This window comes from Giraffa tippelskirchi, chromosome 8, assembly GCF_054371585.1.
Source record: "Giraffa tippelskirchi isolate mGirTip1 chromosome 8, T2T-mGirTip1v1.2.pri, whole genome shotgun sequence".
NCBI classification, from domain to species: Eukaryota; Metazoa; Chordata; class Mammalia; order Artiodactyla; family Giraffidae; genus Giraffa; species Giraffa tippelskirchi.
Window position 1 is genome coordinate 139,596,252 of NC_137282.1, and position 17,878 is coordinate 139,614,129.

At 40.2% G+C, this 17,878-nt stretch overlaps 1 long non-coding RNA gene across 1 annotated transcript in view; it reads left to right on the forward strand.

Annotated features, from left to right (window-relative positions):
* The window catches only part of LOC145518735 (uncharacterized), a 270,910-nt gene extending 260,215 nt beyond the window's left edge, over positions 1-10,695 (forward strand). The window contains exon 6 of the long non-coding RNA XR_014063235.1: positions 8,266-10,695. This is a non-coding gene — a long non-coding RNA (uncharacterized LOC145518735). The remainder of the gene's footprint in view (positions 1-8,265) is intronic.
* Positions 10,696-17,878: the final 7,183 nt, after the last annotated feature.

Here is a 17,878-nt window from a genome sequence, read left to right on the forward strand (position 1 = left end):
AACAGCAGAGTCAGATCTAGGAAAAAAAAAAATCTCTTTTGATTCTGAATCCAAATCACTTTCCAGGCTTTCACTCAACCTGAGTTAAATCTTATAGGTAAAGTCTTAGAAAATCTGGTGGAATAAAGTGTTTGTTTTCTCCAGAACTCTGAAGATAGAGTTTCCTTGATCCTGAAACTCCAACTCAGTATTTATTCTCTTAAGCTGCCATCAGTTAACTTGCTTTTTCTTCTGCTTCCTCCCTCATTGCCCATCATATGTAAACTCTGATTTACATCTGAGCAGGAAACATACTCAAAATATATTTCTCAGGTGTTTACCCAACAATGCCCCAGGAAATACCAACAATGAAGAGCAAAAACATCATATATTTATTATTGGTCATGAATGTTTACTTGATGACAGAATCCTAATCCACTTTCAAATAGTAACCAAATTCATTGGAACTCTGTACTGGAAGAATCTTAAGTTTTTAATTAATTAACCTTCACCTCATACCCACAAAATAAAGCCTGTCCTTGGTCTATAACCAGGACTTCTGATGAAAACTAGAGTGGTTCATGCTTAAGTAATTTTTAAAAATTTTCTCTCTCTCTCTCTTTTTTTTAATTTGGCTGCACCAGGTCTTAGTTGCAGCACACAGGACCTCCCATCTTCGTTGTGGCCTGCAGGATCTTTAGTTGAGGCATGTGAACTCTTTGTTGCAGCATGTGAGATCTAGCTCCCTGATCAGGGATCAAAACCAGGCCCCCTGCATTGGCAACATAGAGTCTTAGCCACTGGACCACCAGGGAAGTCTCCCAAATTTTCCCTTTTTAAGTGATCATTGGCTTCAACCAAGTTACCACTCCAATCGTTATCTTCAAACAATCAAACACATAAAAACTCCTTCCTCCTATTGCACATTTATTTGAATTAAGCCTGAAATTCTTAGTGCAGAACTGGCTGCTATCTCATCTTACCTCTCTTCCCTTACTCCTCACCTCAAACCTCACTTTTTGAATTTCTACTAGTTCCTTGACTTCACTGCCGTGCATGCCTTAATGCCTTTGCTCTTATTGATTATTTTCTCCTGAAATACAGCCATATACAGTTCATTTATTGCAGAGTGCAGTCTCTGAAGATCACATGTCAGAAGTGAGGAAATATGGTGAAGTGGTCATGAGCAAAGCACAAAATTCATGATTTCATATAATGTAGGATACAGTCAAATGAAATGGCAGTTATGAAAGCACATAAAATCGGTATAACAATATAAGTTAAGTATAGCTCTGCTCTTAGGGGAAACACCTAATCTGCCCTTGTGGAGGAGATGTATTTGAGGGTGCAGCCATGGCCATCATCATCACTGGATAGCCTGGGAGTGAACAACATATAATACACACACTCAATACATGTTGATAGTATTAATGAGACTAATCTGTGATGAAACACCTCCTGAGACACAGATTTGCTATGATTCTTTTATTTGCAAATGACTTTGTATCATAAACATTTATTGTCTGTCTGCTACTGCTAAGTCACTTCAGTCGTGCCCGACTTTGTGCGACCCCATAGATGGCAGCCCACCAGGCTCCCCCGTCCCTGGGATTCTCCAGGCAAGAATACTGGAGTGGGTTGCCATTTTAGGGCTAATCAGTTGCTGTTTAGTCACTAATTAGTGTCCAACTCTATGCAACCCCATGGTCTGCCAGGCTCCTCTGTTCATGGGATTTCCCAGGCAAGAATACTGGAGTGGGTTGCCATGCCCTCCTCCAAGGGATTTTTCCAACCCAGGGATGGAACCCACAGCTCCTACATTGCAGGTGGATTCTTTACTGCTGAGCCACCTGGAAAGCCTGGTTAAACTCTATGAGCTCTATTAAATGGGTATAACAATGATATCTTATAAGAGCTAGAAGTAATAACATACAAAGTATCTCAAACATGACTGCTACACAGTAAACACTCAGTAAATGTTAGTTTCTTTGCATTGTCTATTTTGATGATATATATTTAGCATAGATTTTTCAAATAGCTGAAAGTAGATGGTGGTGGTGGTTTAGTCACCAAGTCGTGTCTAACTCTTGCGACCCCATGGACTATAGCCCACCATGTTCCTCTGTCTATAGGATTTTCCAGGCGAGCATACTGGAGTGGGTTGCCATTTCCTCCTGCAGGGGATCTTCCCAACCCAGGGATCAAACTTGGGTCTGCTGCACTGCAGGCAGATTCTTTACCGACTGAGCTACCATGGAAGCCTGGTAGGGGACTTACACAAAAATATTTAACTTCTGCTCAGCATTTGGCAGAGTCACTATTGCACTATTTGGTACATTCACTAAAATGAAAGAATCAAAAATTGGAGCTTGGTTAAGTACATGCACTTCCTGTCCATTATATACTGCAGCTCTCTTCCAAACAACAGGAAAGGAAGGCAGACAGGAGCAGGATCCTTCCTGCACTTATCTTCACTTATTCTAGAAGATTTCCATATGAGACGGATTATTTGTATAAATGTTACTATATTTGAAATGTTACATACAATTTTAAACGGCATAATGATATTGTTTGGAAATTCAGTTAATTGGAAAGTTGTTGGCATAAGGATATGTCATAGAAACCTCTGGCTCATCATCAAATCCATTTTCTCTTCTGGAGCCCACAGTGAGACAACATTTTCCAGTCTCCCTTACATCCAGGACTGGCCGTGTGAATGAGTTCTAATCAAAAGATTATGACTATACCTGATGTATGCCACTTCCCTGGAGAAGGAAATGGCAACCCACTCCAGTATTCTTTCCTGGAGAATTCCTTGGACAGAGGAGCCTGGTGGGGCCACAGTCCACAGGCTCAGAAAGAGTCAGACACAACTGAAGTGACTTAGCACACATGCATGCCACTTCCCAACCTGGCCCATAGAATCCTTGCATGCACGATTCTCCACATCTTTACATTTTCTAGGTGATGGGAAAGGATGAGTCCTCTGGATGATCCTGCAGAGATGGCAGAAACACAGGATAGAAAGTCCCTGAATTTCTGCCAGGAGAACTGTCCAAACAGGAATACCCTAATGGATTATTTGATGAGATTTGAAGGTGCATGACCTAAAAAACAAGGGACTTCCCTGGTGGTCCAGAGGTTAAGACTCCAAGCTCTCAAGGCAGGGTGCCTAAGTCTGAGTTCTGGTCAGGGAACTAGATCCTGCATGCCACAAACGAAGATCCCTCCTGTGGCAACAAAGATCTGGTGCGGATTTAAAAAAAAAAAGATAAGAGCTCAGAGTTCTAGTTCTCTCTTTATTAACAATTGGCCTCATTTTATTTTATTTTTTTAAATTTTTATTTTGTACCAGGGCATAGTTGATTAGCAATGTTGTGGTAGTTTCAAGTGAACAATGAAGGAATTCGGTTATACATATATATGTATCCATTCACCCCCAAATCCCCCTCCCATCCAAGCTGCCACATAACATTGAGCAGAGTTCCATGTGCTATACAGTAGGTCCCTTTGGTTATCCATTTGAAATATAGCAGTGTGTACATGTCCTTCCCAAACTCCCTAACTGTCCCTTTCCCCTGGCAACCATAAGTTCATTCTCTAAATCTATGAATCTTTTTCTATTTTGTAAGTTCATTTGTATCATTTCTTTTTAGATTCCACATATAAGGGATGTCATACGATATTTCTCCTTCTCTAACTTACTCCACTCAGTGTGACACTCTCTAGGTTGATCCATGTTGCTGCAAATGAATTGGCCTCATTTTAAATAATGGTTTCCATTCTCAAGATTTTGGGTAGACTGCTTAAGGGAAGATATCACTTCTTAGTTTTCTTCTTATTCTCAGCTCATAAACACAATACCTAGAAGAAAGTAGTTGCTCGATAAAAATTTGATAAATGAAATAATTTGATTCAATAAGCAGTTTTTATACTGAGTTTGATATAGTGTTAATGTACATAAATCTTCCAGCCTGGGTTCAAATCCAGGCTCAAATATTTAATGACTGACTTTGGCCAAGTTACTTAACTTCTCTGTGTCTCAGTTCTCTCATTTTCAAAATGATCATGAAAATAGAAATCTACCTTGAAGTGATCCTCTACTGTTACAGGAGTTAGGATTTAATAGATATCAAGCTCTTAAAACAGGTCTCAGCCACAGTGAGAAGTCAGGAATATCATTCTATTGAATATTTCTTTGTGCCAGATGGTGTTCTAGTATCATTACTTCACTGAAGACCAAGAATGTGCACTTCTTATAACCTACACCTGTGTTTTGTCTTGATCAACTGGAATTTTGTTTTACTGATAGTGACTGTGTAACTGAAACCAAAGTTTAAATGCAAGAATAATTTTTGAAAAAATTACAATAACAATGAGGCTTCAGTCTTTAGAAGAGGACTTTTATAAAGGCAAAAGCTAACAAGAAGCTGCAGTAACATCTCTGCCTGAAATGATTGCTCTGACCTGGCTGGAAATTCATATCTTATCTATTCTTGAACACTCAGGTCAAATGTTACCTCTTCCTCAAAGCCTCAGTTGAGGGCTTCATGAGGAAATTATAAGTTCCTCCCCTATGCCTTTCACATTGCTTCTATTTCTCTACCTTGAATAGCAGCTGTGTAACTGCAGATAACTTTTGTTATCTCCTGTACTAAAATAGAAGGTTCTTAAAGACTGAATTCATAACATCCTCATTTTTGCCTCCATAAGTCCACTCTTCATAGCAACCTTGAGTTGAAAGCATGAGGAACAATGAAAAATAAAACAAACTGAACATTTCTCATGGTTTCTAACTCTTAGGCTTTTCTAAGTGAACATCAGAGAAGAATAGCACATGGAATTTGGTGAAGAGGCAACTGTGTAAGAAAAATTTCTCTCCTTATTTTAAGGAAATTATTGAGGGTGATTTTTAAAGTAGAACAGAAGGATACTTTAAAAAATAACATCTACGTGATTAATTTAAAAAAAAAAAAAGCAAAGCAAAAGGAAATGTTGAAGAGTCATTGCTGTAGGGACTCTAGGGGTAGCACTGATGGCCTGTGAGCCCTGGGGAACAATTTAGAGGCATCCTTTTCAGACTCTGCCCCTGTACTTCTGTTGCGGTTGGGGCATCTGGTCCAGCACACACAAGCCAGCTCTTAATTTCCAGACCAATAACAGGGACCAATGATTCCAATAAATGCATCCAGCAGATAATTGGCCATTTGGGTCAGAATCACCAGCCTGTTTCAGAGGTAAAGACACCTGCCTATTAAGGAAGAGTCCCTTTCTCTTTGGCAGCATTTCAGCTGCCTGGATTAGTCGGGTTATGTCAACACCAAGAATGGCACAGTCCAGAGGCCAGGCGATCTGAACGCTGTCCTCCACCTGGCAAAGTGCCTGTCACAGATGAAACAGACAAAGGCCCCTGACTGGCTCTGGACAAGCCATTTAACTTCTCTGAACCCCACTTGTCTCTTTAGGAGAAATGTGGTGATGGAACCACATTCCTTATCTGGATCACTTTTGATGGTATCAGAGCAAAATCTGATGCCCCTTCACAATATCTTTGTGAAGAGACTGTCCACCACAACACAAATCTGTGTGTGTGCAAGCATGCACACACACACATATACATGTATACAAACATATACTTGCCCTGGTATCATTTGTACAAGGAATTATACAATTAAATTTTTTGTTGTTGTTTGTTTACTAAATCTTCCTCTGGCCATCTGACTTATTTATTACTGCATCTCCCCAGGTAACATTCTAAGTAAACGTACTGGATCCGCTCCCCTACCCACCTCCAACCCCTGCCAAGCCTGGCACTGCAGGCAGTGGCCAGCTGACTTTGATTGAGTGGCTTTTAAGTGTTGATTCTATAGATTAGATGATGAGGGCTGGCTGCAAATATCACCTCAATAAAAATCTCCATATAACCCAGAGATTTTGAAGCTGTATGAGTGCCTAAGAAGCAATCTATTTTGAGGTCAAACATCTAGTTAATTAGAATATTCAGCTACGCCTTTAACAACAGTTGTTAATTTCTGATCAGCCCTTTTCTTTTGGAATTGAGAATTATCTGGTGGGGCCCTACCAATCTCTGGAATCAAACCCAATTTTTTTTTTCCCCTAGAGCACTTATGTCTTTACCAGCTATAGAAACTGGTGAGATCATGGGTTATTCTTACTGGTAATTTATGGAGGAGAGAGAGCTAATTAAAAAGCAAAGAAAGAGGGCTTCATCTCACACACACATGCAAACATAAATGCCACCTCCGCCCTGTCCTGCTTTGCAGCCCTCCTGTGCGGGCCCCTGTGCACATTCGTATTGTTGCAGGACAAATGGCCTATTTTCAATCAGCTGGAGTCAGCTGCCTCCCACGTGCCACCGCCTGGCCACTGCCCCATTGTTCGTCAAGCCTCCAGCAGCAGGAGGCAGGGGACATGTGGAGTCTCTCTCACCCTCCGGCCCCACATCCAGGCCCTTTCATCATACCACAGACAGACCCTTTCCAAGAACTTGAATGGGGATCCACAACCTCCCCTCTGATTGCTCATTAATCTGCCCCTTCAGACATTCCTCTGCCTTTTGGCTGGTCTGGCCCACCCCCTTCCCACCCCCTAGGAGGATAACATTCAGAGTGGAATCACTTCTTGTGAGTGGTAAGTACCATCCAAGAAAACAGGCTGCCTTGTGGTACCTGAGTGTTAGAGATGTCTGAGCTCCCTCAACTTAAGCTGCTCTCTGGACCTGAAATGGTCACTTTGGGAGAAGTGGATCTGTATCCCCTGGGGGCCACCAGGAGCCAGGCTCTGCTGGTGCCTGGTGATGATCAAGGGAAGCAGACTTTTCACAGTTCAGTCTTGTCTTTGAGAAGCTGCCCTTAAAGAGACTTTACAGAGTTGGTTTTTGCCCTTAAGAAGCTACCTGTCTAGTTGGGAAGATAAAACATGATCACACAAAGAGGAAGTATATTATGAATTTCAACGACCACAACAGATTCACGGAAGTGAAAGGTGAATTTCCAAGCTGAGGATTCATGAAAATCTTGAATGAGGAAGTGGGATTTGATTTGAGCCTTTAAAGAATTGGCAAGGTTTACCCAAAGAAGGCGGAGAAAGGGCAATGGTTTGAATAACAACCATGAGAAAGCACAGGGTATGCAACTATGGGGTGACTGGGCAGAGGGTTGGCTGCCGGGTGAGCTGATGCCAAAGATGGGAAACGGGTGGAGGGAGGGGGCAAGGGTTCAAAAGCCCTTCATTTTCTTATGTGACTGCTGTTGGATAAAGATTCACTTGCCGGCTCTCTGCTATTTTTAAGATAAGACAGGAATGCTTCCCTTTAGTCTCTATGATGTTGTGTGGGTGACAAAGATGTTGTCCGTAAAGCACTTAGACATAGGCAGCCCGTTCCAAGTAAGAAAGATATCCCATGATTGTTTCAAACTGAGCCTTTTCCGTTTAATGAAGCAGCTTCTCACCTCAGCTGCTCCCTGGGTGTTCACCAGGCAGTTTAGGAAGCAGTGGGAAGTCTCTGCCAGGCCCCAGGCTACCATTTAGCACACTGAAGCAGCAACTTCTGGAATGGTCCCCCAGTGGCCTGATGGGGTCCACTTCTCTGTGAGGTGGCCATTTAACTCCCAGGGAAAGCTACCATGTCAAGTAGGTACAACATGGGAGATGCTAAGCAGAGTGCAGTGTTTACCACAGCCCTTTTGCACTTCATGGAACAGAGTGTGAGTGTGTGGATGGGACATGTTGCTGGGAATCTGGAGAGCTCAGAGTGAAGGTCCCTCCGGGACAGGGAAACCTCACGATGTCCATTCATGTACCAAATACTACCTCCGCCACCGAACATAGATCTCAATTTTGACTTTTCCGTGTGCCACATTGCCGGCGTGAAACCTTCAAGAAAGGAGGCAGAGGTGCTAACGTTGAGGGGGCCGCATACATACACTGTCTGCCCTGCTTGTATGTGGGGTGTGAGGCCATAGGCTTATCTGAGAGCTGAAACCAAAGCGAAGCTATCGGTACAGGTTTGCCTTTATCTTTTAAGAAAATATCTTAAAATATTTTTTATAAGGTCATTTCCTTAATGTTACCCATCCCACCTTATGCCAAAATCCATCACATTTTAAACAGATTTAACGGAAATAAAGGCTCAATTTTTAGTAGAGCCAAGGAGCCATTTTCCTTCTTATTTCACAGACATGCATATATTGTTTTAGTAGCTTTCCTGAAGGTCTGTTGTCAGTGCATGTACACAGACTAACAGTCTCTCTTTTTTGCTTTTAGGTCTGGGAAATGAGAGTTAACAGGAGTTATCGATATGAATACTGAAAGAACGAGTAAGATATCTGTAGGGAGCTACAGAGAATATTTCAAATAAAGACATTAGGCAACTGCAAGGTAATTGAGGCCATTTCTCCCACCAGTGATCCAGGAAGGACCCCACTGGCCTCCCAAGTAGGAGACCCCCCCCTTCCTCTTCCTCATCTCCTAGACTGTGGGAGGCAGCTGACTCAGTCCAAAGTGTCCCAGCTGATGGTGAGAAGCCTGCCCCAACACATTCAGATCTTAGAATGTATAAATCTTGGTTCGGATTATTGGGAAGAAGATGAGGGGCAAAGAATGGAAAGAATTATATGATGTGAGCTTCAAAGTGATGAACTGTCTCCCTTTTACTTCTAGACTAACAAAGAGAGCTCTAGAGTCCAAAGTTCAAGGACAAAGCAGTCATTTAGAGAGGGTCTTTCTTGACCTTCTCTCCTCTGTCCCTTTTCACTACCAACCCACCACTCTAGAGAGAGAAATATTCAACCAACAAGTCTCTTAGTTTATTTCCCAGGCAGAAAGAAGGCCTCATTGTTGATGCCACTGATGCTTTCAAAGGTGAGAACCAGCTCAAATGTCAAACAAGTTTGAAAAGTTGGATTGCGTTTATCACCAATTTCAGTTTCCACCATCCAGCTCTTGTGTTTTCCTCCAACAATGTTTTGCCAAAGCAGGAGATTCTTCAAAAGTCATAATAAGCTGAAGCTTCTGAAATTGGGCTGAGTCAAACTGAAGGCATCTTTTCTATGATTTACCTTATCTGTATTCTTGAAAACAACAACAACAACAAAAAAAAAACCTTTTGGAGGTCACAATTAGTTTCCCAGAATTCCTAAATGGGCTTAATATGCTCTGAGGTATTTTGAAATCTCATGATCCCTTCTTAGACAGTGCATTTGAAAAAAAGAATAGCAATGGCCAGCCATTCATGGATCCTAGTGAGCAATAAAAAAGACAGAGAGAGCTAGAGATAGAGACAGAGAAGGAAGAAGAGGAAGATGGAGCGAGGAAGGGGTAAGGGGAGAAGAAGAGGAGGAGGAAGAAGAAGAAATAAATACAATACAGGAAAAAATATCAGAATACATTCATGTAAAGTGGGTGGGTCTCACTTAATGGATTATGTTTTAGTTCTACACACATATAAACACACAAGTATAAGAATGTTTGTGTGTGTGTGTACTGGGTCCTTCTTTAAAAATCTGTTTACTACTAAAAGTCGCACTCAACTTTTTGAAAGCTGCAGCTCTGGGGCAAATAAAATGTTCCCAGGGAATCACAACATTAAAACAGGCCCCCTGGCTCAAGGACACACTCCTACTGGGCCTGAGGGTGCAATTTTGTACTCTCTTTAAGTTTATTAAACAAATCGTACCCCAATGCCCCCTAAACTTAAAGACTGAACTATTTAATCACATGTGCTTTATCCATATTTACTTACACCAAAATCAAGTCTCCTCACTCCTACTAAGATTCCGTAAAGAAGAATACAACCAATCCACATCTAATGCCGTCACTTTTTGAAGGGCTTGCTAGACCTTGTGATTAAAGTATTTGCAGGCTATACCTAACCACCGGCTCTGGGCTAAGCATTCTCATATGGGCCAGGCAACCTCATTTAATTCCAGCCTCCACAGGACTGCAACGGAGCCCAAAGGGAAGTTCTGAGATGCCCAGCAGGCTTTGCGAAGGGGCGGGGCCAACCCACCAGACATTTATTTACACGGCAGGCTGAGAAAACATCTGGGAAAGAACACAGCCCAGGAAAAAGGAGTTTGTCAAGACAAACGTGACCAAGGAACAAAGCTTGAGTCATCTGCGTACATTTTTGTCCTGGGGCCTTGCCTTCAGGCTAAAATAGCAACTGAGTTATGTGTGAATCCAAAGAGGCCAGATGGTATGGGAGGAAGCAGGAAGAATAACAGAACCAAAAAGAGTTGAACTCAAACTCTATGCAAAGCAGCAGTGCCCTGGCATCCTTTCAGCAGAGCATCTGTGGGTGTGATATAAAGCATTTATCCTCCACCTTCCCTCGCATGCTCATGGGGCTTCGGTACCATTAGAGTTCTTGTGTTTAAGCATCAGTATCAGGTAGGAGTCTGTGGTGTCTGGAGGGAAACAGCAGCGCAGTGAACACGGTGGTGCCTGGAGGAAGAGGCAGTGGTACCTGGCAGGAGCCATGGGTGATAACCAATCGAAGGTTCAGGAGCGCTGGTGACACACCCTCTGAAAACTCCCAAGTTTTTTAAATTGAAGCATAGTTATGTACGCTTTTATGTAAGTTTCAACACAGTCATTCATAATTGTTAAAAGTTATATTTCATTTATAGTTATTATAAAATATTGACTACATTCCCTGTGCTGTATAATATATCCTACTTGCCAATTTATTTTATATAGACTACTTCATATCTCTTAATCTCCTACCACATCCTGCCCCGCCCCACTTCCCTCTTCCAACTGGTAACCACCAGTTTGTTCTCTATATCTGGGAGTCTGTTTGTTTTTTTCTATATTCACTAGTTTGTGAAAAACCCCAAGTTTACTTTAAAATTGGGACTTTTGAATGCTGAGAGAAATAGAGAAATCTTGGTTATTCATTTTTAAGTAAGTATTAAATGGCAAGAAGCATCAGAAATCAAATGTTTCCTTCAAATGTCCTTTGGAGAATACACCTATCATATTTTAGCTATTTGTTTTTCTCTGTTACTAATAAGGACTACACAGCATGTCCAAGGAGATGCTCTACATAATTGGAAGATAGATATAGACACACAGATCAGAGAATCTGGGTCACAAAGGAGAAAATGCCTCCGACATCCTGGACATGCACTAAGGAAGATGCATGGCTTCAGGCGAGCTCTGATAAGAAGTTACTAAGGAAAGAAATATGAATTGATCATTTCCAGATTCATTAGTTTACAGCTGACTCCAAAGGCGTGGAGAGGTGTCAGAGCATTTGAAAATTAAAATGATCAAATATTAGTTTTTAAAGCTCTGGCTGCAAGGAATTTCAGCAATGTAAGATATCAAAATGAGATATCTAGTTCGCTTGTTGGAGTGTTCTATTTATCTACAAACAAGTAATCTCTTGATATTAGATAGTATAATAATTTTAGTCATTTTCCCTCCTAGCTTTACTTTTGTCATTTCCCAAGTTTAAATGAAAACAGCTTTTATCTCATTGTGGGGGTAGGGGATGACAAAGCCCTGTGATTGTTTTATATTTTCACGTATTTTTATATTTTATAATATTGTGATGTGAAATTATGAAACACTATAACAGGTGTAGAAAATAGTAACTGGAAAACAGATTTATAAGTCTTAAAGGATTGTCCTAAATTGCATAGTGAGTAGGTGGTAGAACTGAGATATTAACCAAAAAATGTGACTTTGCTCCCTAATGCAGTGCTGCTGCATGCCACATCACTAGGAGTAGGTAGGGTGGTTATAAAGTGTACATTTGTAGAAAATTCTTTTCCTGATTTTATGTGATTGTGTGGTCAGTCATGACTCCAGAACCCCAACAGGACTGAAGTAATTCATCTTAAGACAAACTACCATACTGCAAAGTTTTATAGTCCTCAAAAGTCTTCATCTCCATTAAACCTATTTTGGGGACTAAACTGCAATTTCTTTAAAAAGCCCGGAGGGTGTAGTAACCTTTCATTTCAAAAAGGTGGGAAATATGTCACCTGATCATCAGTGACCTCTCGTGGATGAATCTAGCTGGCGGTAAATGCAACCCACTGCTAAGTGCTTTCTAGAGTTTTGTCTTATATTGAATTTTTTTGACCTCAAAAACTCAATTCAAAATCTTAACTCTTTTTCCAGTAAATTGAGATTCTTCTCTATGGTCTGTCTGATTTTACATATACCCAGAAAAAATAGATTTGCAATTCTCTGTGCATTTCAGATGTGCTGAAATCTGCTTCTTTTTCTAACCTCTGCCCTGAAGTGTTTTCTCAAAAACCACCATTTCCTAAAATCTACTGGCATGGAAAATTGTGATTGTTATATTGCCTGAAAATATTTGCTTTGTTTTTTTAACAAATGCAAGAAAATAAAGTAAATGTTTTCTTACACTTTTTTTTTTTTAACAAATGTAAGAAAACAAATTTAAGGAAATTTACTGTGAGAAGCAACTCTTTGCCTGTTGGTGCCTGATGACCATAATATTAAGGTTTCTTCAATAGATGATGAAAGTTGGTGCCAAACATGGAGGGTATGTGTGAAAGTGTGCAAGTGAGTGTCTATATGTGAGTGTGTTGTGTGTTTGTGAAGGTATACGTTTAAGCATAGTGTGTATATCCAGGTATGTATTAGTACTGGATATTATTAATACTGGATAATATTAATACTGTGCAGACCTGTGGCTATACTTACTTCCTCGTCATCCCTGCTTTTGACCAGCCCAGTTTCCTATCAACTTGTCTATTCTTTACATTCTTCCCATGTCGCCCACAGAATTATAACAAAAAATGAAAGCTATAAGACAGACAGACCATTCTCCTATAAGCTCCATTTTAGAAAATTTAAATGAGGCTCAAAAGGAAAAAAAAAAGCCAGTGTTGGGTTGGGAAACAGAGAAGTAATTGTCATTTATGGAGCCAAGCACTATTCTGAAAGCTTCATCTGTAAGAACTCAGGTGCTCATCAAGACAATATTACCAGGTAGTAATTTTGTAGATGAGGAAATCAAGGAATAAAACTGTGAAGTAACTTGAAAAAGTCACATTTGGTCTAAGGGATAGAGCCAAGATTGAAAGTCAGGGTCTGAATATATGAATATGAATCCTATGCTCATAACCTCTCTGTTCAGAAACCATGTTGATGTGTTTTTTTTTTTTCCCACCGTATCAACCCCTTTTGTGTAAATCTAAACAGATCCGTACTCTTTAGCCCCAGACACTGTGTTTAATCTTGAGAAGGATTCTAAAACACTGCCCTCTACTTCTTTTCTATATTTTATGGGTTCACAAAAACATATTATGAATATGAGAGCTTTTCTATAATACTACTTAAAATGTCAATCTTAATACTTAACCCTAATCGACTTAGTATAAACATAGTCTATATGTTTCTACAAAGGACATATACCTGTTTTTCCTGTGATATCACATAAACCCGCAATCTACAAAGTCAAAAATAGTACCATAAATGCCATTGTAGAGTAATAAACATAATCATAGGTGGTATAACTTTCCAATTTGAAATCTCTGTATGTAACTCTACATATAACAAGTCTGAGAACAATAAGAATTATTTGGAGAAAAAAGATGATTTCAGTATGATGAAAGGTAACTTTATTCTATTAACATATAATATATATGCAAATATCATTATATTCTTTATTTGTGTTTTTCACACCTCCCAGGGTCATCCATGTCTAGGCTAAGATGTCCTAAAGATAAATATTTGCTATTTGATCTTACCATAGTTTACACACTGGCATCTCAAAACAAATCTCTATGCCATAGAATTAGGTATGAGACAACTACATTAAAAAAATTTTTTTTTTTTGATGAAGGTGGGAAAAGGGTGTTCCTCAAGGCCAGAGGAACATATGATAACACTATGTTTAGTTTAGGATCATACAGGGACACTGAGAAATAACTCCTGTTAGTCACGTTATTATTAATACAAGCATGCACTCAGTTGGTAGGTCTTGTCTGACCTTTGGGACCCTGTGGACTGTAGCTTGCCAGGCTCCTTACTTCATGGGATTTCCCAGGCAAGAATACTGGAGTGGGTGCCATTTCCTTTTCAAGGGAGTCTTCCCAACCCAGGAATCGAACTCATGTTATCTGCTTTTCCTGTTTTGCAGGCAGATTCTTCACCACTGAGCCACTTGTGAGTGGAGAAGATATATAACCCTCTAAATTAGCAGTTGGCAAATGTTTTATGTAAAGGGCCAGATAGTAAATATTTTAGTATTTGCAGGCCATCTGGTTTCTGTTGTAACTGCTCACCTCAACCATTATAGTTCAAAAACAGCCATAAACATACATAAATGAATGGGTGTGGCTGTATTCCAACTAAACTTTTTTTTTTTTTTTTGACAAAAATAGGCTCTAGGCCATCTTGGGCTAGCTTACTTATCTTGTCCTAAGTTATAGGTTCACTATGCAATTCATTTCAACATGTACTTAATAAGTTATTAAATTGGGTAAGGCATCATGTGGAATATAAGAAAAATGTGTGACAACTTTACCACATTCAATAATTTTTCTAATTTTTTGGATGGAGTATGATGCCTTGCGGGAAGAATTAGGTAAGAAGCAATTGTAAGATCATATGCAAAACTAAAGAGTTTATCTTAAGTATACTCTCTTAGGGCTTTCTAGGGGGCACTTGTGGTAAAGAACCTGCCTGCCAATGCAGGAGACATAAAAGACATGGGTTCAATCCCTGGGTTGGGAAGATCCACTGGAGAAGGAAATGGCAACCCACTCCGGTATTCTTGCTTGGAGAATTCCATGAACAGAAGAGCCTGGTGGGCTACAGTTCATGGGGTTGCAAAGTCAGACACAGCTGAAGCAACTTAGCACTCAGGCACACACACACACATGCTGCCGTAAATTGACTGCCATAAGATCATAGATATAAAAATGGGTTGGGACCTCAAGCTAAACCCCCATTCTTTCAGTCACTTATCAAACACTCTGGAGCACTGAGTGAGGAGCACTCTGGAAGGCTTAAGTTAACAATGAACAGCTCACATAGTGTTAATTAACTCAGTCGTGTCCGAGTCTTTGTGACCCCATGGACTGTAGCCCATCAGGCTCCTCTGTCCATGTAATTCTCCAGGCAAGAATACTGGAGTGGTCGCCATTCCCTTCTCCAGGGGATCTTCCTGACCCAGGGACCAAACCCTGATCTCTTGCATTGCAGGCAGATTCTTTACCATCTGAACCACCAGGCTAGCCCGAACTTCTCACAGAGTCGCAAAACACCTCACAGAGTCGCAGAATAAAGGTGAACCCAAAATCAAAACAAAGCACATGACACATTGTAAAGGCCTCAAGTGGTCCAAGCCCTGCCTCCCTATAGGCTCATTATTTTTATTATTGTTCCCATTTTGCAATTGAAGAAAATCAAGTTCAGAGACTTCAGAGTCACCTATTTAAGGAAGTTACTCCAGATTCTTCAAGAGAAAGATAATTTTCTCTCCCGCAGGTGGCCATTTCACCCTTATCTTCCTGCTGGGCTCTGGCTCCATGAGCTGCTCTCATCTGCACCGTCATTGTGCAGATCTGCAAAATGGGAGTTAAGACGCTTAAAAACTTTTCTTACCTGCATCCTCAAATCAGAGGCTGTTTGCTCTGGAAATACTGACCCCTTAACTATTTATGTTTTGCTTTGTTTTTTTGGTTGAGATTTTTGAAATTGTGAAATTATTTACTAATTGATGAGGATTAGACTTTCCAAATGTTGTCTTCCGGATCAACCACACAGAGCTGCTTTCTCACTTCCTACTCTGCTTAAAGAGATACACACTGAATTGCCAATATCCTCAGTGCTCCCTAGATTGGCTGGATATAGAAACACTTGAACTCCCTAGTAAAATACCCTTTCTGTACATTTACTTCACACATTTACTTTGATTTTTAAGCCTGTGGTTTAAGAAAGCCGTATCTGCACACTTCTGATTTGTGCCTTATTCATTTTCAGTGCCCTTGAGTGATATTTTAGTGTCATAGGAGAAAAAGAAATAAGTTAACACCAGGCATAAAAGTTGCACTCTGTAAATAAAAATCAGCTCATTTTCTGGGTCCTGAACCCCACTCTTCCTTCTTCCTCCTGGACTCTGAGCAGCGACCGATTTGTAAGCGACTTGGCAGCCCTCATAAGCCAGAGCATACACTAAAGGACATTCTGGCTAATTAACACCCATTGAGTGAGAAGCATTTATTTTTAAGTTGGAAAGGTAGGAAGATGATAGGAAGTTCTAAAAACCCTCTTCCAGTCTCAGATCCACAACCTTCTGTCAGGGGGAGGAGCAAAGAGCAAGGCTCACTGTCAACTTGCCTTCAAGGCAGAAAATCCAGAAGGACTGATTTCTGACAGTGAAACTTGCTCCCACAAAAGCCCTGGAGTAAGACCTTACCGCTGCCTAAGGTCCCAACCCCACTGCTATCACAATAACCCCAAGGAAATATAAAAAGATGAGGAAGGACAGCGCTCACTCATTTAATATGCTTTCCTCTCTTGAAAGTGAAGATATCCTCTTTCTTGGGTCATGGAAGCTGGATGCTCTTTTGGTCTTTGGTCCCATTCTGATGTCAGTCTTCGTGAATATCAGAAACTACTTTGAAGAGTGTGGATGTGGAAAATAGCAAGATAATTCAAAATGTACCTCTGCTGCTGCTGCTAAGTCGCTTCAGTCGTGTCCGACTCTGCGTGACCCCATGGACTGTAGCCTACCAAGCTCTTCCGTTCATGGGATTTTCCAGGCAAGAGTACTGGAGTGGGGTGCCATTGCCTTCTCCGCAAAATGTACCTCACATGATATCAAAGCCTTAATCTGACCACATTCTCTCATGGCAAGGCTCAAGTGATAAAACGTAAAATTAAAGGAAATGTATAAAAACATGCCATCACACTTGTGTAATCAAAATGCCAGATGAATACTGAATGACTAGTAAACAGAAGCATTTACCATTTAGTTTTCACTTTGGGTTATTCTCAGCATATATCATTTGTTGTAATAAAGGGCAGATGAAGTTGAATAGAATCAGATGGTGATTTAATTTCAATCTTTAAAAAGAAAGAAGGGTTGGAGTGAGGAGAGATTTTGATTTTTGTTTCAGTTTCTGAAACTCCTATAATTATGTGCAATTACCTATTATGTCTGAAATTGGTTCTCAAAGATGTAGAACCTACTTTGTGTTCTTTAAAAAAACTGTACAAAATATGCAATTTAAGAAGGGAATAGTTTGAGTGGGGAGAAAAATGAGGCTACAGCTGTAGGATTTTGTTATGCTTTTCGTACCAAATCACAAAACCCATTAAATTATTTATCCTACAGGCAGGCGTTGTACTGCAAACGTTGAATACAATTGCAGATTCCAGGAAAAGAAATGTATGCATTTTAATTGTTTCTGATTTAAACAATCCCTAATTTCATTAGCCTTACTTTTATTTTTCTTCAAGAAATAAGAGTTCAGTTTTGGTACAGGGCTGCAAATGACACTAATATTTTTTTCTTTCCTTAAAAACAGGCTATTGAGTATTAAGCCATGTAGAGGCATGAAGCCATATATACATGTAAGGTACATACACATGCATGGCCATCTGCAATATGCCTCCAAATAACTGACAATGCACCTAACATATCCTTGGCTCCTCATATATGCATATGTATTGGTTTACTCTATTTCACTTCCATTGTTTCTCCTGCTACTACGTTACAAATGAAGATATCCTCTAGGATTCAGGTTTATAAAGCAGATTCTTTTTCCCAGGTGAAGAAAACATAAATCTATCAAAAGTTGGGTTGCATGGGTGAAAGCTCTCTCTCAAGTCATAGTTTTGGGTTCATTTGAAAAATCTGAGCTTTGCTATCCTCTGTAAT